Genomic DNA, 27,324 nt, shown 5'->3' on the forward strand with positions numbered 1-27,324 from the left:
GGTTAATTTGTTCAGGTTTATCACAATCCCCCTCCCTGATCTCTACACCTACATTGTCCTTCTCCATAGAGATCAAAAGTAATCATTTAAGTCTCATCTACATCCTCTGGCTCCACACACAGATTGTCACTTTGGTCCTTAATGGGCCCCACTCTTTCCCTGGTTATCCTCTTGCCCTTAATATACTTATAAAATGTCTTGGGATTTTCCTTTATCTTGTCCGCCAGTGTTTTTTCATGCCCCCTCTTCGCTCTCCTAATTATTATTTTTAAGTCGCCCCCTACACTTTCTATACTCCTCTAGGGCCTCTGCTGTTTTCAGCTGTCTGAATCTGCCATAAGCCTCCTTTTTTTTTCTTATCCAATCCTCTATATCCCTAAACATCCAGGGTTCCCTGGACTTATTGGTCCTTCCCTTCCCCTTAACAGGAACACGTTGGCCCTGAACACTCATTGTTTCCTTTTTGAATAACTCCCACTGGTCTGATGTAGACTTTCCTACAAGTAGCTGCTCCCAGTCCATTTTGGCCAGATCCTGTTTTATCATATTGAAATCGACCTTCTGCCAATTCAGTACCTTTATTTCTGGTTCATCTTTGTCCTTTTCCATAACTGCCTTAAATCTTAGAGTTATGGTCACTATCCCTAAAATGCTCCCCCACTGACACTTATACCTCTTGTCCGGCTTCATTCCCCAGGATTAGGTCCAGTACCGCCCATTCTCTTGTAGGACTTTCTACATGCTGGCTCAAAAAGCTCTCCTGGATGCACTTTAAGAATTCTGCCCCCTTTAAGCCTTTTGCACGATGACTATCCCAGTTAATATTGGGCAAGTGTTAAAAATCCACTGATTGAGTATCACAAAAAACACATTCCATTTGTATACAGCAAACCTGAGAATAAATAAGAAAAACACAGAAATCCAATGTCCTCACAGACTCCTTGGAATTCCCTTGTGGATTCTCAGTCCACGGCCCCCAAAGTTGCATTTTGGGATTTTGTGCAGGTATGTGTGTTTAATGCCCTAGTCCAGTCGCATAACCAAGCCTCTTGCCTTACAAACCAAAATGTGACTTTATATAAACATACGAATTAGGAGCAGAAGCTGGCCATTCGGCTCCTCGAGCCTGCTCTGCCATTCAATAAGATCATGGCTGATCTGTTTGCATCTCAAATTACACACTCCCATCTACCCCCAATAATCTTCGATTCCCTTGCCTAACAAGAATCTATCTACCCCCACCTTAAAAGTATTCCCTATCCTCACCTCCACCACCTTCTGACGCAGAGAGTTCCAAAGTCGCACAATCCTCAGAAATAAATTCTCATCTCTGTCCTAAAAGGGGGACCCTTAATTTTAAAACACTGCCCCCTAGTTGGGGACTCACCCACAGGGTTAAGGAAAATCCCAAAGCCTTTTATTCATATATAAGGAGCAAGAGGGTAACTAGAGAAAGGATTGGCCCACTCAAGGACAAAGGAGGAAAGTTATGCGTGGAGTCAGAGAAAATGGGTGAGATTTTAAACGAGTACTTTGCATCGGTATTCAGAGGAGAGGGACATGACGGATGTTGAGGTTAGGGACAGATGTTTGATTACTCTAGGTCAAGTCGGCATAAGGAGGGAGGAAGTGTTGGGTATTCTAAAAGGCATTAAGGTGGACAAGTCCCCAGGTCCGGATGGGATCTACCCAGGTTACTGAGGGAAGTGAGAGAGGAAATAGCTGGGGCCTTAACAGATATCTTTGCAGCATCCTTAAACACAGGTGAGGTCCCGGAAGACTGGAGAATTGCTAATGTTGTCCCCTTGTTTAAGAAGGGTAGCAGGGAAAATCCAGCTAATTATAGACCAGTGAGCCGGACGTCAGTGGTAGGGAAGCTGCTGGAGAAGATACTGAGGGATAGGATCTATTCCCATTTGGAAGGAAATTAGCTTATCAGTGATAGGCAACATGGTTTTGTGCAGGGAAGGTCATGTCTTACCAACTTAATAGAATTCTTTGAGGAAGTGACAAAGTTGATTGATGAGGGAAGGGCTGTCGATGTCATGTACATGGACTTCAGTAAGGCGTTTGATAAGGTTCCCCATGGCAGGCTGATGGAGAAAGTGAAGTCGCAAGGGGTCCAAGGTGTACTAGCTAGATGGATAAAGAACTGGCTGGGCAACAGGAGACAGAGAGTAGTAGAGGAAGGGAGTTTCTCAAAATGGAGACGTGTGACCAGTGGTGTTCCACAGGGATCCGTGCTGGGACCACTGTTGTTTGTGATATACATAAATGATTTGGAGGAAAGTATAGGTGGTCTGATTAGCAAGTTTGCAGACGACACTAAGATTGGTGGAGTAGCAGATAGTGAAGGGGACTGTCAGAGAATACAGCAGAATATAGACAGATTGGAGAGTTGGGCAGAGAAATGGCAGATGGAGTTCAATCAGGGCAAATGCAAGGTGATGCATTTTGGAAGATCCAATTCAAGAGTGAACTATACAGTAAATGGAAAAGTCCTGGGGAAAATTGATGTACAGAGAGATTTGGGTGTTCAGGTCCATTGTTCCCTGAAGGTGGCAACGCAGGTCAATAGAGTGGTCAAGAAGGCATACGGCATGCTTTCCTTCATCAGACGGGGTATTGAGTACAAGAGTTGGCAGGTCATGTTACAGTTGTATAAGACTTTGGTTCGGCCACATTTGGAATACTGCGTGCAGTTCTGGTCGCCACATTACCAAAAGGATGTAGATGCTTTGGAGAGGGTGCAGAGGAGGTTCACCAGGATGTTGCCTGGTATGGAGGGCGCTAGCTATGAAGAGAGGTTGAGTAGATTAGGATTATTTTCATTAGAAAGACGGAGGTTGAGGGGGGACCTGATTGAGGTGTACAAAATCATGAGGGGTATAGACAGGGTGGATAGCAAGAAGCTTTTTCCCCCAGAGTGGGATTCAATTACTAGGGGTCACGAGTTCAAAGTGAGAGGGGAAAAGTTTAGGGGGGATATGCGTGGAAAGTTCTTTACGCAGAGGGTGGTCGGTGCCTGGAATGCGTTGCCAGCGGAGGTGGTAGACACGGGCACGATAGCGTCTTTTAAGATGTATCTAGACAGATACATGAATGGGCAGGAAGCAAAGAGATACAGACCCTTAGAAAACAGGCCACATGTTTAGCTAGAGGATCAGGATCGGCACAGGCTTGGAGGGCCGAAGAGCCTGTTCCTGTGCTGTAATTTTCTTTGTTCTTTGTTCAAGAGGAAACATCCTTTCCACAGCCACCTTGTCAAGACCGTTCAAGATCTTGTACACTGCAGTCAAGTCTCCCCTCACTCGTCAGGGCCAGTGTGTCCAACCTTTCCTCATAAGGCAACCTGTTCATTCCAGATATCAAACTAGTAAACCTCCTCTGAACCGCCTCCAATACATTCACATCCTTCCTTAAATAAGGAGACCCATAACTGCACACAGTATCCGAGATGTGGTCTCACCAATGCCCTGTATAACTGAAGCATGACATCCTTACTTTCATTTTTAATTCCTCTCATAATAAAGGATAGCATTCCATTAGACTTGTTAGTTTAGTTTAGAGATACAGCACTGAAACAGGCCCTTCGGCCCACCGAATCTGTGCCGACCATCAACCACCCATTTATACTAATACTATACTAATTCCATATTCCTACCACATCCCCACCTGCCCCTATATTTCCCTACCACCTACCTATACTAGGGGCAATTTTTTTTTTTTTAATAATGGCCAATTAACCTATCAACCTGCAAGTCTTTGGCATGTGGGAGGAAACCGGAGCACCCGGAGGAAACCCACGCAGACACAGGGAGAACTTGCAAACTCCACACAGGCAGTACCCAGAATTGAACCCGGGTCGTTGGAGCTGTGAGGCTGCGGTGCTAACCACTGCACCACTGTGCCACCCTACTTGATTACTTGCTGTACCTGCATACTAACTTTTTGTGACTCCTGCACTAGACACCTAGATCCCTCTGCACCTCAGAGTTCTGCAGTCATTCTCCATTAAGGAATACTAGAACAGAACAAAGAACAGTACAGCACAGGAACAGGCCATTCGGGCACCAAGCCTGCGCCGATCTTGATGCCTGCCTAAACTAAAACCATCTGCACTTCCGGGGACCGTATCCCTCTATTCCCATCCTGTTCATGTATCCCCTGACAATCCTCATCACTATCCGCAACTCAAACCAGCTACATTTTCCTCCAAATCATTTATATATACTACAAAGAGCAAAGGTCCCAGCACTGATCCCTGCGGAACACCACTAGTCACATCCCTCCATTCAGAAAAGCACCCTTCCACTGCTACCCTCTGTCTTCTATGACCGAACCAGTTCTGTATCCATCTTGCCAGCTCACCTCTGATCCCGTATGACTTCACCTTTTGTATCAGTCTGCCATGAGGGACCTTGTCAAAGGCTTTACTGAAGTCCATATAGATAACATCCACTGCCCTTCCTTCATTAATCATCTTGGTCACTTTCTCAAAAAACTCAATCAAATTAGTGAGACACGACCTCCCCTTCACAAAACCATGCTGCCTCTCGCTAGTAAGTCCATTTGTTTCCAAATGGGAGTAAATCCAGTCCCGAAGAATCCTCCCTAATAATTTCCCTATCACTGACGTAAGGCTCACCGGCCTATAATTTCCTGGATTATCCTTGCTACGCTTCTTAAACAAAGGAACAACATTGGCTATTGTCCAGTCCTCTGGGACCTCACCTGTAGCCAATGAGGATACAAAGATTTCGGTCAAGGCCCCAGCAATTTCTTCCCTTGCCTCCCTCAGTATTCTGGGGTAGATCCCATCAGGCCCTGGGGACTTATCTACCTTAATGCTTTGCAAGACACCCAATACCTCCCCCTTTTTGATAATGAGATGACTGAGACTATCTACACTCCCTTCCCTAAGCTTTGGTGAATGCTGATGCAAAGTACTCATTTAGTACCTTGTCCATTTCCTCTGGCTCCACACGTAGATTCCGTTCTCTGTCCTTGAGTGGGCCAACCCTTTCCCTCGTTACCCTCTTGCTCTTTATATACATATAAAAAGCCTTGGGATTTTCCTTAATCCTGTTTGCCAATGACTTCTCATAACCCCTTTTAGCCCTCCTGACTCCTTGCTTAAGTTCCTTCCTACTGTCTTTATATTCCTCCAGGGATTCATCTGTTCCTAGCCTTCCAGCCCCTACGAATGCTTCCATTTTCTTTTTGACTAGGCTCACAATATCCCGCGTTATCCAAGGTTCCCGAAACTTGCCAAACTTATCCTTCTTCCTCACAGGAACATGCTGGTCCTGGATTCTAATCAACTGACGTTTGAAAGACTCCCACATGTCAGATGTTGATTTACCCTCAAACAGCCACCCCCAATCTAAATTCTTCAGTTCCTGCCCAATATTGTTATGATTAGCCTTCCCCCAATTTAGCACCTTCACCCGAGACCTACTCTTATCCTTATCCACAAGTACCTTAAAACTTATGGAATTATGGTCACTGCTCCCGAAATGCTCCCCTACTGAAACTTCGACCACCTGGCCGGGCTCATTCCCCAATACCAGGTCCAGTACAGCCCCATCCCTAGTTGGACTATCTCCATATTGTTTCAAGAAGCCCTCCTGGATTCTCCTTACAAATTCTGCCCCATCCAAACCCCACCACTAAGTGAATATAGGGGAAGTTAAAATCACCCACCACTACAACCCTGTTAGCTTTACATCTTTCCAAAATCTGTCTGCATATCTGCTCCTCTACCTCCCGCTGGCTGTTGGGAGGCCTGTAGAAAACCCCCACTGCACCCTTCCTATTCCTGAGCTCCACCCATATTGCATGACCCCTCCGAGGTGTCCTCCCGCAGTAGAGCTGTGATATTCTCCTTAACAAGGGCGGCACAGTGGCGCAGTGGTTAGCACCGCTGCCTCACAGCTCCAGCAACCCGGGTTCGATTCTGGGTACTGCCTGTGTGGAGTTTGAAAGTTCTCCCTGTGTCTGCGTGGGTTTCCGCCGGGTGCTCCGGTTTCCTCCCACCTCCAAAGACTTGCAGGTTGATGGGTAAATTGGCCATTGTAAATTGCCCCTGGTGTAGGTAGGTGGTAGAAGAATGGTGGGGATGTGGCAGAGAATATGGGGTTAATGTAGGATTAGTATAAATGGGTGGTTGTTGGTCGGCACAGACTCGGTGGGCCGAAGGGCCTGTTTCAGTGCTGTATCTCTAAATAAAAAAAAAAGTAATGCAACTCCCCCACCCCTTTTACATTCCCCTCTATCCCGCCTGAAACTTCTAAATCCTGGAACATTTAGCTGCCAATCCTGTCCTTCCCTCAACCAAGTCTCTGTAATAGCAACATCATCGTTCCAAGTACTAATCCAAGCTCTAAGTTCATCTGCCTTACCTGTTATACTTCTCCCATTGAAACAAATGCACTTCAGACCACCAGTCCCGCTGTGCTCCGCAACATCTCCCTGCCTGCTCTTCCTTTAGTCTTACTGGCCTTATTTACTAGTTCCCCCTCATTTATTTCACTTGCTGTCCTACTGCTCTGGTTCCCACCCCACTGCCACTCTAAACCCTCCTGAGTGACACTCGCAAACCTCACAGCCAGGATATTTGTGCCCCTCCAGTTTAGATGCAACCCGTCCTTCTTGTACAGGTCCCATCTGTCCCTGAAGAGATCCCAATGGTCCAGATATCTGAAACCCTCCCTTCTACACCAGCTGTTCAGCCACGTGTTTAGCTGCACTATCTTCCTATTTCTAGTCTCACTGGCACATGGCACAGGGAGTAATCCCGAGATTACAACCCTAGAGGTCCTGTCTTTTAACTTTCTACCTAACTCCCTAAACTCCCCCTGCAGGACCTCATCATTCTTCCTGCCTATGTCGTTGGCACCGATGTGTCCCACAACCTCTGGCTGTTCACCCTCCCCCTGCTTTTTTATTCTTCCTGCCAAAGTGAACAATTTCATATTTTCCCACGTTATACTCCATCAGCCAGATTTTTGCCCACTCACAACCACTTGCTCCCCTCATGTATGTCATTGATATAAACTGCAAAAGGTCGAGGCGCCAGCATAGACATCTGCGGGACTCCTCTCGTCACATCCTGCCAATCAGAAAAGGACCCATTTATGTATACTCCGTTTTCTGCCAGCCAACAAATCTTCTATCCATGCTAATATGTTACCCCCTGCACCATGAGCTCCTACTTTGCACAATAACCTTTTATGTGGAACCTTATCAAATGCCTTCTGGAAATCCAAGTACAGTACGTCAATGGGCTCCCCTTTATCCACATATTATTCCTTCAAAGAAGTCCAATAAATTGCTTAAACACGATCTCCTTTTCACAAAGCCATGTTGACTACTCCCAATTATTGGAATTTTTCTAAGTGCCCAACTACAGCCTCCTTAATGATCGATTCTAACACCTTCCCCACGACAGACGACAAGCTAACTGACCTATAGTTATCTGCTTTCTGCCTCCCCCACTTCTTGAATAAAGGGGTTGTATTTGCTTCGTTCCAGTCTGATGGAACCTTTCCAGAATCTAGCGAATTTTGAAAAATTAACACCAATGTATCTACTACCTCATTAACCACCTCTTTTAAGACCAATTAAGAAGTGGTAGAATGGCTCTCCTCTCTTTCTGCCTCTCGGTTGACCACAGCAGGTGTTTTAAAAAGAATGCGCTTGTCAATTTAGCGAATGCCAAACGGTTTAATTGTTGCGACTATAAAAGACACACAGGTTTTCTTGCAAGGTTTAAAAGAACAATAGTGTTTATTGTTCATACGCGATAAATAAAGATTAAAAAACGCTCCAACTCACACCCAAGAGATTCTCACACACACAGTAGGAAGTTTCAAGGAGGGAGGATAGGCTAATTGTTTTGTTTTTTTTTTAAAGAGTGCACAAAAGACAGTCAATCATACACGAATCCTGTAGGTTGATGCTTTCAGGCCGTGTTAGGCGATTTTCCCTGGATTTTGTACAGAGACAACTTACAGACTTGACAGACGATCTCTGGCTTTTCCTCTGGAGTCAGCAGTGTTTGGTTTACATTGAAGATGCTGCCTGTGGTGTTTGGCTGGTCAGATACCGGCAGGACACGCATTTGCAGAATGGCTGGAGGGAGGGAGGGGTAAGGGGAGGGGGGAAGAGAAAGAGATCAGTTCTTCTCGTCACGCTGTTATCCCCTCAAGGTCTGCTGGATTCAGATTCACTCTGGAGAAGCAGTCTCTTTCTAACAAAGGGTTAGCTTGCTACCACATAATCTCTATTCCCAATCTAGCCAGTTACCAAATATGGTAAGAGCAAGCTGGGAATTAGGCCAGCTGAGATGGCATTAAAAGAGCTTTTGGGCCAACCATAAGGAAGATCACCCCCACAAAGTCTAAATCAGGGGACACAATCACTGACCAACACAAGCAAATGGACCACTGGGTTGAGCACTACCTAGAACTGTATTCCAGGGAGAATGTTGTCATTGAGACCGCCCTCAATGCAGCCCAGTCTCTGCCAGTCATGGATGAGCTGGACGAACAGACAACAAAATCGGAACTCAGTGATGCCATCGATTCTCTAGCCAGCGGAAAAGCCCCTGGGAAGGATGGCATTACCCCTGAAATAATCAAGAGTGCCAAGCCTGCTACACTTTCAGCACTCTACGAACTGCTTTGCCTGTGCTGGGATGAGGGAGCAGTACCAAAGGACATGCGCAATGCCAATATCATCACCCTCTATAAGAACAAGGGTGACTGCGGGGACTGCAACTACCGTGGAATCTCCCTGCTCAGCATAGTGGGGAAAGTCTTTGCTCGAGTCACTTTAAACAGGCTCCAGAAGCTGGCTGAGTGTGTCTACCCTGAGGCACAGTGTGGCTTTCAAACAGAGATATCACCATTGACATGCTGTTCTCCCTTCGCCAGATCCAGGAGAAATGCCGAGAACAACAGATGCCCCTCTACGTTGCTTTCATTGATCTCACCAAAGCCTTTGACCTAGTCAGCAGACGTGGTCTCTTCAGACTACTAGCAAAGATCGGATGTCCACCAAAGCTACGAAGTACCATTACCTCATTCCATGACAATATGAAAGGCACAATTCAACATAGTGGCGCCTCATTAGACCCCTCTCCTATCCTGAGTGGCGTGAAACAGGGCTGTGTTCTTGCACCTACACTGTTTGGGATCTTCTTCTCCCTGCTGCTCTCACATGCATTCAAGTCTTAAGAAGGAATTTTCCTCCACACAAGATCAGATGGCAGGTTGTTCAACCTTGCCCGTCTAAGAGTAAAGACTAAAGTACAGAAAGTCCTCATCTGGGAACTCCTCTTTGCTGACGATGCTGCATTAACATCTCACACTGAAGTGTCTGCAGAGACTCATCGACAGGATCGCGGCTGCCTGCAACGTATTTGGCCTAAACACCAGCCTCAAGAAAATGAATATCATGGGACAGGACATCAGAAATGCTCCATCCATCAATATCGGCGACCACGCTCTGGAAGTGGTTCAAGAATTCACCTACCTAGGCTCAACTATCACCAGTAACCTGTCTCTCGTTGCAGAAACCAACAAGCACATGGGAAAGGCTTCCACTGCTATGTCCAGACTGGCCAAGAGAGTGTGGGAAAATTGCGCACTGACACGGAATACAAAAGTCCGAGTGTATCAAGCCTGTGTCCTCAGTACCTTGCTCTACAGCAGCGAGACCTGGACAACGTATGTCAGCCAAGAGCGAAGACTCAATTCATTCCATCTTCGCTGCCTCCGGAGAATCCTTGGCATCAGATGGCAGGACCGTATCTCCAACACAGAAGTCCTCGAGGCGGCCAACATCCCCAGCATATACACCCTACTGAGCCAGCGGCGCTTGATGGCTTGGCCATGTGAGCAGCATGGAAGATGGCAGGATCCCCAAGGACACATTGTGCAGCGAGTTATCAGACCCACCGGCCGTCCATGTCTCCGTTTTAAAGACGTTTGCACACGCAACATGAAGTCTTGTGACATTGATCATAAGTCGTGGAAGTCAGTTGCCAGTGATCGCCAGAGCTGGCGGACAGCCATAAAGGCAGGGCTAAAGTGTGGCAAGTCAAAGTGACTTAGCAGTTGGCAGGAAAAAAAGACAGAAGCGCAAGGGGAGAGCCATCTGTGTAGCAGCACTGACAACCAATTTTATCTGCAGCACCTGTGGAAGAGTCTGTCACTCTAGAATTGGCCTTTATTGCCACTCCAGGCGCTGCTTCACAAACCACTGACCACCTCCAGGCACTTACCCATTGTCTCTCAAGACAAGGAGGCCAAAGAGGAAGAAGCTGGGAAACCCTCATTCCAGGTCCATTGTCTAAAGTGATGAGTTTAACTGACCGGCCCGCACTCACCTGAATAAACAGATTCTGTCAATGTCTGTGAGTAGTTCAGGTTATGAGCCATTCACACTCATTTAAGATTTTTCTTGTGGTTCACTACCAGACAGCCCGGCTCCTTTCCAATAACTTTGTAATTTGCAAGATGAAGTCATGTAAACGTTCAGCCATTTTACGAACTGCTGATTCGGCAACTTAAAAATACTGTTTGTCAGTCTTTTTTAAAAACTTATCCTGTGGTTTCAATCCGATCAATAAAGTCATTTTTGACGAAACATGGTTTCATAACACACTGAATTCAAGTTCTTCTCTGGCCTCAGGTCCCTCTCCCTTTCAAAACTATCACCCACTCCTTTAAGCTTATCTAAAAAAAAAATCACCCTCCCCTTAAAAACTACTGCCCTACCTCCAACCTCCCATTCCTCTCCAATGTTCTTAAATGTATTGTTGCCTCCCAAATCCACACCCATCTTTCTGGTTTGAATCTCTCCAGTCAGGTTTCCTTCCCTACCACAGCAGTGAAATGCCCTAACCAAATTCACAAATGACATCCTCAGTAACTGTGGCTGTAAGTTCTGCAGAATTTGACATGGTTAACCATGCCATCCTCCTCCAAAGTCTCTCCTCCTTGTACAGCTCAGTGGGTCAGCTCTTGGTTGGTTCCACTCAACGATCCACCATCGTCAGAGCTTCTCCAGCAATAGTTTCTCTTCCCGTCCCTTCATTATTACCTCGAGTCCCCAAAGGATCCACTCTTGCTTCCCTCCTCTTTCTCATCTACATGCTGCCTCATAGGGGCATCCACAGACATGGGGCCAAGTTCTACAAATATGCTGATGATACCCAGCTCTACCGTTCCACCACCCCTCCATATGTGTCATCAGACAGCTAGCTCCTCTTAAACTAGCCACAGATTCCTCTAGTTGAGCACTAGAAAGACCAAAATCATTGCCTTTAGGCTCATGTCACAAACTCTGAACATTTGCCACCAGTTCCATCCCCTTCCCTAGCCACTGTGAAAGGTTGAACCAGACTGTTTACAACCTGGCACCCTATCCAACACCAAGGTACGCTTCTGATTTCATATTGTTACAAGAGGTTTTATTTTTGTACTAAAAGCTTATAATTCTGTGCGTTTTAAAAAACTGTAAAAAGGATTTTCAGTGGACAGGATTTTCAGTGGACAGGGACACCTGCAAATAGCCGAAATTTTGGATGCTGAATGATCAGGGATAGTGGAGGGAACTTGTGCCTGGAGTCGGAGGAGGTAGGGGAGGATGTGCTGGAAATTTTGAATGATATGAGGATAGATAAGTCCCCGGGGCCAGACGGGATATACCCAAGGATATTACGGGAAGCGAGGGAAGAGATTGCTGCGCCTTTGGCGATGATCTTTGCGTCTTCACTGTCCACTGGAGTAGTGCCGGATGATTGGAGGGTGGCAAATGTTGTTCCCTTGTTGAAGAAAGGGAATAGGGATAACCCTGGGAATTATAGACCAGTCAGTCTTACGTCGGTAGTGGGCAAATTATTGGAGAGGATTCTGAGAGACAGGATTTATGATTATTTGGAAAAGCATGGTTTGATTTGAGACAGTCAGCATGGCTTTGTAAGGGGCAGGTCATGCCTCACAAGCCTTATTGAATTCTTTGAAGAGGTGACAAAACACATTGATGAAGGAAGAGCAGTGGATGTGGTGTACATGGATTTTAGCAAGGCGTTTGATAAGGTTCCCCATGGTAGGCTCATTCAGAAAGTAAGGAGGCATGGGATTCAGGGAAAGTTGGCTGTCTGGATACAAAATTGGCTGGCCCATAGAAGTCAGAGGGTGGTAGTAGATGTAAAGTATTCAGCATGGAGCTCGGTGACCAGTGGTGTTCCGCAGGGATCTGCTCTGGGACCTCTGCTCTTTGTGATTTTTATAAATGACTTGGATGAGGAAGTGGAAGGCTGGGTTAGCAATTTTGCCGATGACACGAAGGTTGCTGGAGTTGTGGATAGTGTGGAAGGCTGTTGTAGGTTGCAACGGGACATTGACAGGATGCAGAGCTGGGCTGAGAAGTGGCAGATGGAGTTCAACCTGGAAAAGTGTGAAGTGATTCATTTTGGAAGGTCGAATTTGAATGCGGAATACAGGCTTAAAGACAGGATTCTTGGTAGTGTGGAGGAACAGAGGGATCTTGGGGTCCATGTCCATAGATCGCTCAAAGTTGCCACCCAAGTTTATAGGGTTGTTAAGAAGGCGTATGGTGTGTTGGCTTTCATTAACAGGGGGATTGAGGTTAAGAGCCGCGAGGTTATGCTGGTTCGACCACACTTGGAATATTGTGTTCAGTTCTGGTCGCCTCATTATAGGAAGGATGTGGAAGCTTTAGAGAGGGTGCAGAGGAGATTTACCAGGATGCTGCCTGGACTGGAGGGCATGTCTTACGAAGAAAGATTGAGGGAGCTAGGGCTTTTCTCATTGGAGCGAAGAAGGATGAGAGGTGACTTGATAGAGTGGTACAAGATGATGAGAGGCATAGATAGAGTGGATAGCCAGAGACTTTTTCCCAGGCTGGAAAGGGCCATCACCAGGGGGCATAATTTTAAGGTGACTGGAGGAAGGTTTTGGGGAGGTCAGAGGTAGGTTCTTTACACAGAGTGGTGGGTGCGTGGAATGCGCTGCCAGCGGTGGTAGTAGAAGCAGATACATTAGGGGCATTTAAGCGACTCTTGGATAGGTACATGGATGATAGTAGAATGAAGGGTAGGTAGTTAGTTTGATCTTACAGTAGGTTAAAGGTTCGGCATCGTGGGCCGAAGGGCCTGTACTGTGCTGTACTGTTCTATGTTCTATTTTGTTCTAACCAGCAAGTTACAGGTGGCAGAGGGAAGGCGGGTGGCGTAGAATGTCAGGGAAGCATCCCTGTGGAATGGTGATGGTGGTGACATAAGACAGACAAGGCGAAGGGTGATGAATTCGGGGATTGGAAAAGATTGCAGAACGAGACACACAGATGGATTACAGGGACAAAGTGGGGTGCGAAATTGTGTTGCAACAAGTGGTGGAAGGAAGAGCAAGGGGTTTATGTGGCTAAGTGGGGGAACTCTATGATTGGCACTGATCTGAAGGGGTGTCGGGGAAGAGGTGCACATGATGTGCTGTGTCCATATCACCTAAATGTGTTCGACTGACCAGTATGTGGGTTTGAGTCTGAAAGTACACAACCTATCAACTGTACTATGTAGGTGATGGCTCAGAACCATGTCCCTTCCCCAGGTTGCATATGAGAGTAATGGAACCTACTGTGCCACTACCAGTATAGGATACACAATGACAACTGGTGCCCCATCCAGGACCCAACCTTCTGTTTTAAGCCCCCAATGGAGGTCCAGATTTTGCAGGAAAGGATAATCCCTATCTGGGATCATACCTCAGTGAACCGTACCGCAGGCAGTGCCCTCCCAAACCTCCAAGAATACATAGCCCACTTTGGATATGGTATTCCATCCCTGCCCGAGCACCTTGGTGAAGGAGGTGGAACTGTCTCTAAAGCACTATTACACTCTTGAACAGAGAAACAGAGACACGGGGGATGATATTAGGGAAATAGCTTCCCCACCCTGCTGGGATATTAGTTTTAATATTGAAATTCCCTTCTGGATTCAAATTGCTTCGCACGTGTTGGTGATTGTACAAATGATTATAATCCGGGCAGCACAGCGGCGCAGTGGTTAGCACTGCAGCCTCACAGCTCCAGTGACCTGGGTTCGATTCTGGGTACTGCCTGTGCGGAGTTTGCAATTTCTCCGTGACCGTGTGGGTTTTAGCCGGGTGATCCAGTTTCCTCCCACAGCCAAAGACTTACAGGTTGATAGGTAAATTGGACATTATAAATTGCCCTTAGTATAAGTAGGTGGTAGAGGAATTGAGGGAAAGTGGGGATGTGAGAGGGTAATGGGATTAATGTAGGATTGTATAAAAAATGGGTGGTTGATGGTTGGCACAGACTTGGTGGGCTGAAGGGCCTGTTTCAGTGCTGTATCAGTAAAAAAAAAAATTAATAGGAAAGCAAGCAGTTTCAAGAAAACCAACCAGGGGTTTTGACCTCCTCAGAGCAACACTTTTAATGACAGAGGAGACTCTATGTCTGGTCATGTGATTGGTTCAGGTTTGCTTTCACTTTGGACCCTTTTAAAAACCAGTCAATTGGACAAAGAGCAGGCATTTGAAACTCAGACCTGACCTACCAGCAGAGTAGAGAAAAAAACCTCCAAAAAAAAAAGGAAACCTGCATCTCTCGAAAAGAAATCCTGCATTTGAAAAGGCGGCAGATTCCTATTGCCTCCTGCCTCCGAAGAATTCCTGCATCCAATGTGGTTCCTGTTACCTCCTCTCTTTTTGGAAATTCTGGAACCTGAAGAAAGCTTCTACTACTATACTGCTGCTGTAAGTCCTAAGCAGACCTGTTGCTACACCCCTGCTGAAAGACCTATGCGATGCCTGAAGTCGAATTGGCTTGAACTCATAGCCATCCACAGACTTATCAACCTCGCCTGGAGAAACTTCGAGTGGCATCTGATTATTCAATTCTGGGACACCTCACCCAACCAAAGAATTTCCTACCAGAACGTGACAAACTGAATTATTTTATTATTCCTTTTATTCATATGAAACAGCTGTAAACTAGAATCCTTTCTCTCCTCTCCCCTTCCCCCCCATTAACCATTTTTTTCATGTATGTGTGTGTGCATGATGGCTAGGGAAATAAAGAACTTTTCATATATGTAGATTTATCTCATTAGTGGTTATGACTTTTTTTTCTAATAGTTAAGTGTGCTTTATTCTGGGGGACAAACAGAGTCCAATTTGCTATTCTTCGGTAGGTGGGAAAAATTTATTGATATGCTGTGACCCATGGAGAAGTGGGACCGAATTAACAGTGCATTTATCCCGCCGTGGTAGTAACATTATCTCCACCTGGACCACCTACTCCCACTTCCGCAACATTGCTCACCTCCTCCCTACTGTGGTTCCTTTGATGCTGCTAAAACTATCAACTTGCTTAAACCCCTCTATAGATTCACCATTCCCCATCTCTAACCTCCTTCAGACTTGCAACTTTCCTCCTCACAAACTGACTCTGGGCTCTTGTGCATCTTCCCTTCTCCCCACCTTGGCCATCTGTGCTTTCAGCCACCTTAGCTCTGGGATTCCCTCCCTTTTTTCCAAGGTCCTACTTAAAACCACCTCTTTGACCAATGTTTTCTTCACCCTTGCTGATAATTCCTTCTTTAACTTGGTGTTTACATTTTTACTTACACCTCTGTGAATATCAACTTGCATTTGTTCAGCACTTTTAATGTAGTAAAACGTTTCAAGATGTTGCACAGGAATATTATCAGGCAAAATTTGACAGAGCCATGCAAAGGAGATATTAGGAAAGGTGATCAAAAGTTTGGTGAAGAGAAGTAGGTTTGAAGGAACAGATTAAAGGAGGGGAGAGAGGTAGAGTGATTTAAGCCAGGAATTACAGCTTGGTGCCCAGACAGCTGAAGACACAGCCAACAATTGTGCGTCCCTGATTTCCTTTGCTGCACCAGAGTCCAGAACTAAAGAAACGATGAAATTGTGGAGGGTTGTGGGGTTGGAGGAAGTTCGAGATAAGGAGAGGAGAAGCTATTGAGGGAATTGAATTTTTAAACACAGAATGTAGATGACAAATAGGAAAGGATCAAAGCTAGATGTTTGAGCTACTCCAGAGGCAATGGTATGGAAGCAGCAAGAAAAGCGATTGCAGATGATACTCTGGCTACAACTGGATAGATAAGAATGGAACATGGAGAGGGCAGTCCCACCCAGCTGGACAACGGAGCTGAGGTGCTGGAGGAAGGTGGAGTGGCCAACCATGTCAAAGACTGCAGTTAAGTCAAGAAGGATGAGTAGGGATAATGCACCATGGTTACTCTCATAGGATGTCATTTGTGACTTTGATAAGGGCCATTTCAGTGCTGTGCCAGGAGCAGAAATCCGATTGGAGCAATTCAAGGATTAAGTCAAGGGAAAGATGGGCACAGAATTTGGAGGTTATATCATGTTCAAGTACTTGAGAAGAAAGGGAGGCTGGAGACAGAGCAGTAGTTTGCAAGGACAAAGGTGCCAAGGATTTTTTTTTTTTTTTGAGGGTGGTGTTGATAGCAGATTTAAAGGAGGAGAGAGGGACAGCACAACGTGGGGGCAGCAAGTGAGGTTGGTGGTCAACCTTTTAATAAGAATAGGATCAAGAGAACAGGAGATTAGCTTCACACAAAAGATGAGTTTGGAGATTACAAGAACGCTAGGCCTGACTTTGAGCTCTACAACTGAAGCATCATTTCTTCCACTTTGTAATCCAGCCCCCTTGAGATAAAACCCAGCATTTGTCCACTGAGCTACAGGAGCACCTTGCAACAGCATTCATGAAATCAACTGAAACATCTTCTAGGCTACATGCAGCTGATTAACTTTGCCCAACACTCTGTGTACACCAGTTCTTGAACATGAGGTAGAGAAAATAGGGGCAAAAAGGATCAAGAATGAAAGGGCACAGATTTAAAGTAATGGGTAAGAGAAGCAAAAGTGACATGAGGAAAAGCTTTTTCACACAGCGAGTGGTTAAGGTCTGGAATGTGCTGCCTGAGAGTATGGTGGAGACAGGTTCAATTGAAGCATTCAAAAGGGAATTAGACTGTTATATGAAAAGGAAGAATGTGCAGGGTTACAGGGAGAAGCCAGGGAAATGGCACTAAGTGAATTGCTCATTCGGAGAGCCGGTGCAGACACAATGGGTAGAAGGGCCTCCATCTGCGCCGTAACAATTCTGTGAAATCTATTGCTTGGTCAGGAAGCTTCTGTCTGAAAACAGGAAGGAGCAGGGTGTGTTGGGCTAATTGGATAGCTCTTTCAAAGAGCTGGCACAGGCACAATGGTCAGAATGACCTCCTTCTATGCTGTATGATTCCAATACTATGCAAATAGCTCCTCCCATGTCACTCTTGAAAAATTCTACTGAAAAGATACTTGCCTTACAGAAAACCCATCAAAGCAGATCAACCAGCAACTCAGCTCAGATACATTTTTTTTTAAATCATTCCTCAGTGCACATAGGATAACACTGGATATACGGAAAAGAAGCAGGCCATTTGGCCCAACCAGTGCATGTCAGTATTTATGCTCCACTCGAACTTCCTCCCATCTTTTCTCATCTAAATTGAACCTTATAACCCTCTATTCCCTTCTCCCTCATAGGCTGGTCTAGCTTCCCCTTAAATGCATCTATACTATTCACTTCAACCACGACTTGTGGTAACTAGTTCCATATTCTCACCACTCTTGGGTAAGTAGGTTTCTCCTGAACACCCTATTGAATTCCTGCATGACTATCCTGTATTGATGGCCTCTAGTTATGCTCTTCCCCCACAAGTGGCGCAGTGGTTAGCACTGCAGCCTCACAGTTCCAGCGACCTGGGTTCAGTTCTGGGTACTGCCTGTGTGGAGTTTGCAAGTTCTCCCTGTGACCGCGTGGGTTTCCGCCGGGTGCTCCGGTTTCCTCCCACAGCCAAAGACTTGCAGGTTGATAGGTAAATTGGCCATTGTAAATTGCCCCTAGTGTAGGTAGATGGTAGGAGAATGGTGGGGATGTGGTAGGGAATATGGGATTAATGTAGGATTAGCATAAATGGGTGGGTGTTGGTCAGCACAGACTCAGTGGGCCGAAGGGCCTGTTTCAGTGCTGTACTCTCCAAGTGGAAATATTCTGCCTGTATGCACACTATCAAAACCTTTCATAATTTTAAAGACCTCTGTTGGGTCACCCCTTTAGCCTTCTTTTTTCAAAAGAGACCCAGTCTGTTTATCCTTTCCTGATATGTACACCCATACATTTCTGGTATCATCCTCGTAAATCATCTCTGCACCCTCTCTAATGTTTCTATATTCTATCTATAATAACTCTACATCTGGTCTAACCAAGGTTCGATATAGGTTTAACATAACCTTCCTACTTTTCAATTCTATCCCTCTAGAAATAAAGCCTAATGCTTAATTTGGTTTGCGGCTTTGCTAAGCTGTGGTGCAACTTTTAGTGACTGGTGTATTTGTATCCCGAGATCCCTTTCTTCCTCGACCCCGCCTACACTTTCATCAAGTAATAAATGACCTTCCTATTCTTCCTACCAAAATGTTCCACCTCACATTTATCCATGTTGAACTTCATTTGCCAATTATTTTCCCATTCTGCAAGATTATTAAGGTCCTCTTATAATTTGTTGCAGTCCTCAGTACTGACTATCCCCAAAATCCAAATCATTAATGAAACTGTGAACAGCAGTCATCCCAGCACTAATCTTTGTAGAACACCATTTCTGACCTTCTGCCACTCTGAACAATTACCCTTTACTCTCACTCTCTGCTTTCTGTCTTGAAGCCAGCTAGCAGTCCATTTTGCCACTGGTCCCCTAACCCCGCAGTCTCTGACCTTATTCATTAGTCTATTATGGGGCAACTTATCAAAGTCCTTTTGAAAATCCAGATTACTCCTGGTACCACGCGCAAGCGAGTACAGAAATAGGAGGATAAAGCAGACGAATACATGGCTGGAAAGATAGTGCAGGAGAGAGGGCTTTAGATTCCTAGGACACTGGAAGCAGCTCTGGAGGAGATGAGACCTGTACAGACCTTATGGGTTGCACCTAAACTGAGCCGGGCCCAATTTCCTTGGGGGCAATTTGCATCTGCTATTGGGGAGGATTTAAACTTAGCAGGGGTGAGAGAACCGGGAAGTAATACTGGAGAGGAATATCAAGGTGCACAGAATACTAGAGTAGGAAATAGTGGGTTCAGAGTCAGGGGGAAAAGCAATAAAGTCTAAATTAGGGTTACTGTGCACGTATGTGAATGCGCAGAGTGTGGTAAATAAAATTGGTGAGTTGCAAGCGCAGATTGTGGAAATATGATGTTGTAGCCATTACAGAGAGTTGGCTCAAAGGAGGGCAGGGTTGAGTGTTAAATATTCCTGGAGACAAGGTGTTCAAGGAAGGAAAGAAGTTTGGCAGTATTAGGGAGAACATTGCAGTGCTGGAGAGAGAAGATGTCCCAGATCGGTCAAGGGCAGAATCAATTTGGCTAGAAGGAACAAAAAAGGTGCAATTACGTTGCTCAGTGTAGTCTATAGGCCACCAACTAGTGGGAAAGATGCAGAGGAACAAATTTGCAAGGAAATTACAGAGATGCAAAAATTCTAGAGTTATAATGGGAAACTTTAATTATCAGAATATAGACTGGGATAGTAGTAGTGTAAAGGGCAGAGAGGGGCACATTTTCTACAGCAGTATATTTCCAGTTCACTGAGAAAGGAAACATTGCTAGACCTGGTTCTTGGGAATGAGGTCAGTCAAGTGGATCAAGTATCAGTAGGGGAACATTTAGGGAACAGTGATCATTGTATCATAAGGTTTAGGTTGGCTATGGGAAAGGACAAAGAACAATCCAGAGTAAGAATAATTAACTGGAGAAAAGTCAACTTCAATGGGGTAAGAATGGATCTGACCCAGATAAACTGGAATCAAAGGTTGGCCTTTAAAGAACAGATAGTTTGGGCACAGTCAAGGTATATTCCCATGAACAGGAAAAGATAGGGCAAACAAATCCAGAGCTCCCTGGATTACAAAAGAGATGGAGATGGAGATAAAGATGAAGAAAAAGTGTGCTTATAACAGATGTAAGGTAGATAATACAACTAAGAACCAGGCTGAATATAGGTTGAGGGGGGAATTGAAAAAGCAAAGAGAGAGTTAAGAAGAGGCTGGCAGCTAACATAAAAGGGAATCCCAAAGTCCTCTACAGGTATATAAATAGTTAAAGGGTGGTAAAAGGATGGAGTAGGGATGATTAGGAACCAAAAAGAGGATTTATGCATGGAGGCAGGGGGCATGCTGAGATATTAAATGAATACTTTGCATCTGTCTTTACCAAGGGGGATGATGTGTGCAGGTCACAGTGAAGGAGGAGGTAGTTCAGAAACTTGAAGGGTTTAAAATACTGTAGGGGTGAAGATCATTTGGCTGCTGTTTAACAGGAGGTTTCTAACAGATGTCAGAGGTCACAAGAACACCTGAAATCTGTGACAGCACTAAACTCAACGTCCTTTCCCCAATTTGAAGAATGTGCCAATTTCCAGGCAGTGGTCCCATCCAGCACTCACCCAACATTTACAATAGGAAGAACCAAGAAATACAGCCAGCTTCAGCCAAACTAAAGTCAGGCACTGTGAAAAGCATACTTTTTAACTTGCATTGAGCTGGTGAGGGAAGGAACCTGGAGCCCAGACATCCAACTACTTGAAGACTGCTCAAAGAATCAAATTTGTCAATAATACCTGACCCAAATTCCACTTACAAACTTGTAACGCATTTTTAAACAGAAAATCAAACCGCAGTCTCAATTAAAAAGTTATTTGTTTTAGACAGTAGCACCATTTTTAAAGGTAGTTTCAAATGCCTATGAATGTTTGCTTAAAATTACAAAATATAAAATCTTGAAGTAATTTAAGTGCCTCTATTTCACCAACCTGAATCATCAAAAGTAGAATAATGAATCACCAAGTGAGTTTTCAGAACTAATGCTGAAATGGCCCATAATATTCCCAAGCTTTACTTAAAAAAAACTCTTGAAAATAAAACATTTATCCTTTTTCTCTCTCAGTAAGGTAGTTTTTTAAAAAATCATATTCAATCTTTCCTGCACACATAAGACATACTAACTTAGGACGCAGTCTGGATGTACTTTACTGAATTAAAACAATTAATTGACTGAAATTCAAAAAAACAGATATTTCTGTTCTGCTTTAGCTTTTCCTATTTCTTTCAGGGGAAAAAAATAACCTCATAAAAAGCTAGCTCTGCAGTGTGAGACTCCACATTGGGCAAGACTCACCTACAATCACAGCCTATGTCAAGAACACCATCAGATACTGTTAGATGGTCATCAATGCTCAGCATTCCTGATCTGACAGGCAGGCCAAACTTGGGAGCAGAGAGTGCTCCCCCAATCCCCTCGCCTTCCCTCTGGTTAAAGTAGTCAAAAAGACGTCTATTTCAAGTATTACAGTAGCAGTGATAACTTCAATCTCATGCTGTGTATTACAAAGCAGACAACTTAAAACAAAGAGCAATTGTATAATCAGTTGCTAGGCTACACCACGAGTTTTCAAATGAATGATCAGTTAAAGCTTGGAGCCCTCCACTGCTCCAAACTTCCACCTCGCATCGAATCCCAGGTTTATTTTATCAAAAAGATTTGTGACAGCTGCTAAAATGAAGTATCTAAATGTTAGTATTCTTTGCTAAGTTAATATGTACAATATAAATAATATTTGCTTTGAAATAGCGTCGGTCATGTTGAAACCATCTCAAAGTGCTTCATGGTCAGTTACATCCTGAAATGCAATAACTTATGTGGGCAAATATGGCAGTCATTTCATACCAGTAACATCCTGCAGAACAGGCACAGAGAATGGCCAGCTGGATTATTCTGAGGTGGGAGTGTTTAAAGGAAAAATGTTACCCTTCTTTGAAAAATGCCATGGGATGTTTAACATTTTAAACAGGTATGCTGGCAACAAATGCTGGCCTTGCCAGCGACACCCACATCCCATGAAAGAATTTTTAAAAAGTGTCTTGCCTGAACAATGCCTTCAACAATGAAGCACACCCTCAATACTTGCAGTACTGGAGTGTCATGACTAGGTTCAAGCCCGTGTGGGGCTTAAATATATGGACTTTTGAACCAAAAAACACTGTGCTGCACATTAACATTTATAAGCTGCAATGTTTTTCTTCAGGAGGGAAAAAAGAAAAAAAATAAGAAAAGAGGTGTAATTGAAAATGTCTGGTGAGAGAGCCAACTCTACAGGAGTTTACAAAACGGTGAAATCCTAAACCAGTATTCCCCTTTATCAGGGGCCCCACTTGCTTTTACTGGAAAGGAAATCTCCTGAAACTAGACTTCCATTGGCCTCCACACAAAACCAGTTTATAGATTTTAAAAAGAAAAAGACCCTGCCCACCCCACCCCCCCCCCCCCCCCCCTCACCGCAGCTAATGTCTATTTTTTGTTCTTGACCATTTTTGTTTAAATGCTATTTGGATTTTTTGGAGTAATCTACTCACTCAGCCACAGTGGTTTAGTTCAGCAGCAGTGTACAGACTTAAGTGCCAAAACTGTTTATGCTTTGAGGCCTTATGCACTGGATTTTAAACTACAGATGTTTCCAAACATTCCTTTCAACACAGTGGAATGATGAGTTCAGAGTTCTGAAGTAGATTTTACACCCTTGGAGGATCATTTTATTTCCAAGGTATGCTTATCATTCAACTCTTGCCAGATTTATGCTTCTGTCACAGGAGCCTGGTGGAAAAGCTACTTCCAGACTGCCATCGATGCTCACCTTGACGAAGCAGCAGGAGGTAGAAACCCTTCACCTGCCACAGTGAAATACCAGTTCCCTTCTTGACATTCATCTCTTGGTTCCAATCCAGAACTATATCAAACTCTCCATCCATGGCACTGAGCATTAGGGCTCCAATTCTCAAACTATATGAACAGGAGTAGGCCATTCAGCCCCTCAAACTTGTTCCACTACTTAATCAGATCATGGGTGATCTCTGCCTCAAATCCATTTACCCACAACTGCTTCATATTCATTGATACCCTTAGCTTAACTAACATCTATCAACCCAGGTCTTGAAAGTTTCTGTTGCTCTCAAAAATCCACAGCTTTTTGGAAGAGTGAATTCCAGGTTGCTTTTCATTACCCTTTCTTTATATGAGAAAGTGCTTCCTGATTTCCCTCTTAAATGGCTTAATTTTAAATTGAAGATTACGCCCCTTGTTCTCAATTCCCCCACCAGAGGAAATTGTTTCTATCAACTGAGTCACTGACCAACACTCAGGCACAAGAACTTCAGCAGCCAGAAGAACCCATCTGTTGTCATTCTCAGCCTTCTCAAACTGATTTATTTTACAATTCCTACTCCACTTTAAGGGAAGGCCATGTGCAATTTCCTCAATTCCAATGGAGAGCGAGATGAGAGAATGAGGGAAACATAGGAAGAAAAGGAACACGAGTAGGCCATTCAGCCCCTCGAGCATGTCCCGCCATTTAATGAGATCATGGCTGATCCACGGCCTAACTCCATATACCTGCCTTTGGCCCATATCCCTTAATATCTTTGCTTAACAAAAATCTATCTCAGATTTAAAATTAACAATTGTTCTAGCTTCAACTGCTGTTTGTGGGAGAGTGTTCCAAACCTCTACCGCCCTTTGCATGAAGAAGTTCTTCCTAACAACTCTCCTGAACGGTCTGGTCCTAATGTTTAAGACTATGCCCCCTAGTTTTAGAATCTCCAACTACTGGAAATAGTTTATCTTTATCTAGCCTGTCTTTTCCTGTTAATATCTTGAAGACTTCAATCTGATCACCCCTTAACCTTTTAAATTCTAGCTAAAACAGGCCTATTTTGTGTAATCTCTCCTCGTAACTTAACCCCTGCAGTCCAGGTATCATTCTTGTAAACCTACGTTGCACTCCCTCCAAGGCCAATATATCCTTCCTAAGGTGTGGTGCCCAGAACTGTTCACAGTACTCCAAGTGGGGTCTAACCAGGGTTTTGTACAGCTACAGCATAACCTCTGTGTCTTTATACTCCAATCCTCTAGATATAAAGGCTAGCATTCCATTAGCCTTTTCATTTTCTGCACTTGCTCGTGGCATTTTAAAGATCTATGCACCTGAACCCCAAGTCTCTTTGGACATCCACTGTACTTAACCTCTTCCCATTTAGAAAGTACCCTGCTCTTTCCTTTTTTGGTCCAAAATGGATAATCTCACACTTGTCCGCATTGAAATCCATCTGCCACAGTTTTGCCCACTCACCTAGTCTGTCAATATCTCTTTGCAATTTTATGCTATCATCTAGACTGTTGACAATGCCGCCTAACTTTGTATCATCAGCAAATTTGGATATATGACTTACTATGCCATCATCCAAGTCGTTGATGAATAATGTGAATAACTGAGGCCCCAACACAGATCCCTGCGGGACACCACTAGTCACATCCTGAGTACTTATCGGAGTACTTACCCATTACCCCACTCTCTGTCACCTACCACTCAACCAACTTCCCAACCATGTCAATAATTTGCCCTCAACTCCATGGGCTTCCAGCTTAGTTAACAGTCTCTTATGTGGGACTTTATCAAATGCCTTCTGGAAGTCCATATAAATAATATCCATAGACATTTCTCTGTCCACTACCTTAGTCACCTATGTTGTGTTCTAACAGCCAGTTTGACATCAGTAAGTGACTGCTATCTCCCTCCATCACCGAGTCTCTGTTCATGCGATTTCAAAAAACGTTCTGCCAAAACAAATTCTATACCACATCACAAAATTGGCATGTACGTCATATCACATGTGCTCAGCTGCCATTTCACAGATTAGTATATTGCCAAAAACAGGGCACTGTAACCTCCGAGAAGACACATACCTGACTACCAGTTTGATAGGATTACGGTAAATATGGGGCTTAACTTTTACAGTTCATTGAACCCAACTATCTAGTATATAAACCAGCCTCTAATAAGCAACAATACAAATCTTTCCTTTTATTTACACATTAAAAGGGGAAGGAAAGTCTGGAGAGAAACACATTTTGTTTAAAGTACTCCCCACTTTTAATAGGAGAAAATAGTCATTTTGTTATGAAGTTTCTTTGACTATTTTCTTGGTGACATGGAGCCCTTAAGGTACGGCTGCTGCAGTGACATCAATTCCACACAATATTTAAGGATACAGATTTCCCCAAATTGTACAGTATGGTTTCTAGAGTGGTTTTCACTTCACCTCGTTCCCCATCCCCAGCTGTCTGCAATTGAGCCTCTCAGTAACACTCCCATTAAGACCACTGAAGTGAGCCACCAGGTTAGAAATTAGATACTTTAGAATGAAAACATCAAGAAATTTTTAGAGACTATAAAGAGAGCACACTTTGAACAAAATGAACACAATTTTTTTATTTAAACCAGTTGTTACTGACACAAATAAATTTTGTTTACTATCTCCATATATCAATTGAATGAAACAAGAAATATAAAGTGACAGTTTAACCCCACCCCACAACCAAGAATGTGTTTGAATTTGCCACACTGTGCCAAAAGACACTGACTGATGACCTCAATGTACTGTGCTCTGAAATTGAGCACTTGATCAGTCAGGTTTGGGCTGGTAGCCACAAAAAGATTTTATTATTGTAGATCAAGCTGTGTGTTTGTTGAAAAGAGCACAGTATTATTCAAGCAGCATAAAGCCAAACAAAGCAGAAAGGAAGCAAAAGTTCATAGCAATTGTGGTGTAATAAATATAGAACATGGATGCTGTGCAACCTCTCCATTTCTTTTGAGAGATGAATGAAACAAGAGCTTTCCGATTGTATCTTGGAATAGGAGGGGTTACATTTTGGGGTTTTTACAATACATATTCTCCTTGGGTTCAGTGTCACCAGGTACTCCTGAAAGCAGCAAAATACTGCGAATGCTGGAAATGTGAAATGAAACCATTTTCATTCTGATGAAAGGTCACAGACCTGAAACGTTAACTGTTTCTCTCTCCACAGATGCTGCCAGACCTGAGTATTTCCAGCACTTGCCGTTTTCACTCCTGAAAGCAGACTTAACAGCTTCTGCAAACCACAGCATGCCATTATGTGCCCAACAGCTTTGGCCTCATATTAAATTAAGTTGCTATTTGTAAAACATAATAACTCCCCGGTCTGAATTGTGCAGATATGAAATTTGTAAGACTGTGACTGGAATTCATTAAAAACTGATGCAGGCTAATTGTTCACGGTAGTGAAGGGTTGAAATACCATGGGTGAAGGGTTGAAATTAAGTTAGGAGTAAGGAGGAAAGCTGGGCATCATTGTTCATAGCAATATAGGAACAGGAGGCTATTTAGTCGCTCTAGTCTGTCTGCCATTCAACGAGACCATGGCTAATCTGAGACCGAACACCTTTTCCCCATATCCCTTCATACCTTTGGTTAAGAAAATTCCATCAATCTCAGTTTTAAAATTAATAATTGATCCAGCACCAATTGCCATTTGCAGAGGAGAGTTCCAAACCTCTACCACCCTTTGCAGCACCGTGGGGGCTGGACACTGAGAAAGGAGGAGGGGAAGACGCCAAGAAGGAATGGGGGGGAAAAATGCTGAGAAGGGGAGGACAAGAGACAGAGGGAAAGGAGGGGGAAGAGAGCGATGAGTATCACTCCTGACAGATGGACATCTATCCACAATACTTCACATCATCACAGCAAGTGTGCGAAGTGTTATGAATGTCCATTTTTCTTTGTTAAAACTTGAGCATCTATATTTTAAAAATACTGAAAAGGATTTCACTGACTTGAATCATCTGAAGATGGCTAAACTTTGTGGTTTTTTAAAAAAGGAAAAACAAGTTTGGGACTGAGTTTGACCTGAGAGTGGAATGTAAACAGTTACTGGAAAACACCTGTTTACAAAAGAACCCAACAGGGGGGTTGTTTTCTGACCTGAAGGGACAGATGTTTACAAGCAAGTGGCGAAGGAGTGATTTATGGTGGCCATGTGACTTGTTTGTGGAAAAGTTTAGTTTCAACTTGAACTGTTGAAACAGTCAGCTGTTGCTTCTGCCTCGAGAGGAGAAAACCTGCCCACCTTTCTCTTTGAAAAGGAATCTTGCAACTCAAGAAGAAACGCTGTGTTTCAAATGTAGTAGATTCCTATTTCCACCTGTCGCTGAAGAATCCCTGCATCAAGCTGTACTGTTGCCTCCTGCATTTTAAGAAATCCTGAATGTTTGCAGAAACTTTGTATCTTTAAA

General features: G+C 44.1%; 1 protein-coding gene across 12 annotated transcripts in view; it reads right to left on the minus strand.

Annotated features, from left to right (window-relative positions):
- specc1la (sperm antigen with calponin homology and coiled-coil domains 1-like a) overlaps positions 1–27,324 on the minus strand; it is a 575,263-nt gene that overhangs the window by 478,515 nt on the left and 69,424 nt on the right. The window contains exon 2 of one of the 12 annotated variants that reach the window (XM_068055454.1): positions 8,017–8,136. The exons of the other annotated variants lie outside the window; for them this stretch is intronic. The gene's annotated coding sequence lies outside the window, so the exon portion shown is untranslated. The remainder of the gene's footprint in view (positions 1–8,016; positions 8,137–27,324) is intronic. 12 annotated transcript variants of the gene reach the window in all.

This window comes from Heterodontus francisci, chromosome 23, assembly GCF_036365525.1.
Source record: "Heterodontus francisci isolate sHetFra1 chromosome 23, sHetFra1.hap1, whole genome shotgun sequence".
Taxonomy (NCBI): domain Eukaryota; kingdom Metazoa; phylum Chordata; class Chondrichthyes; order Heterodontiformes; family Heterodontidae; genus Heterodontus; species Heterodontus francisci.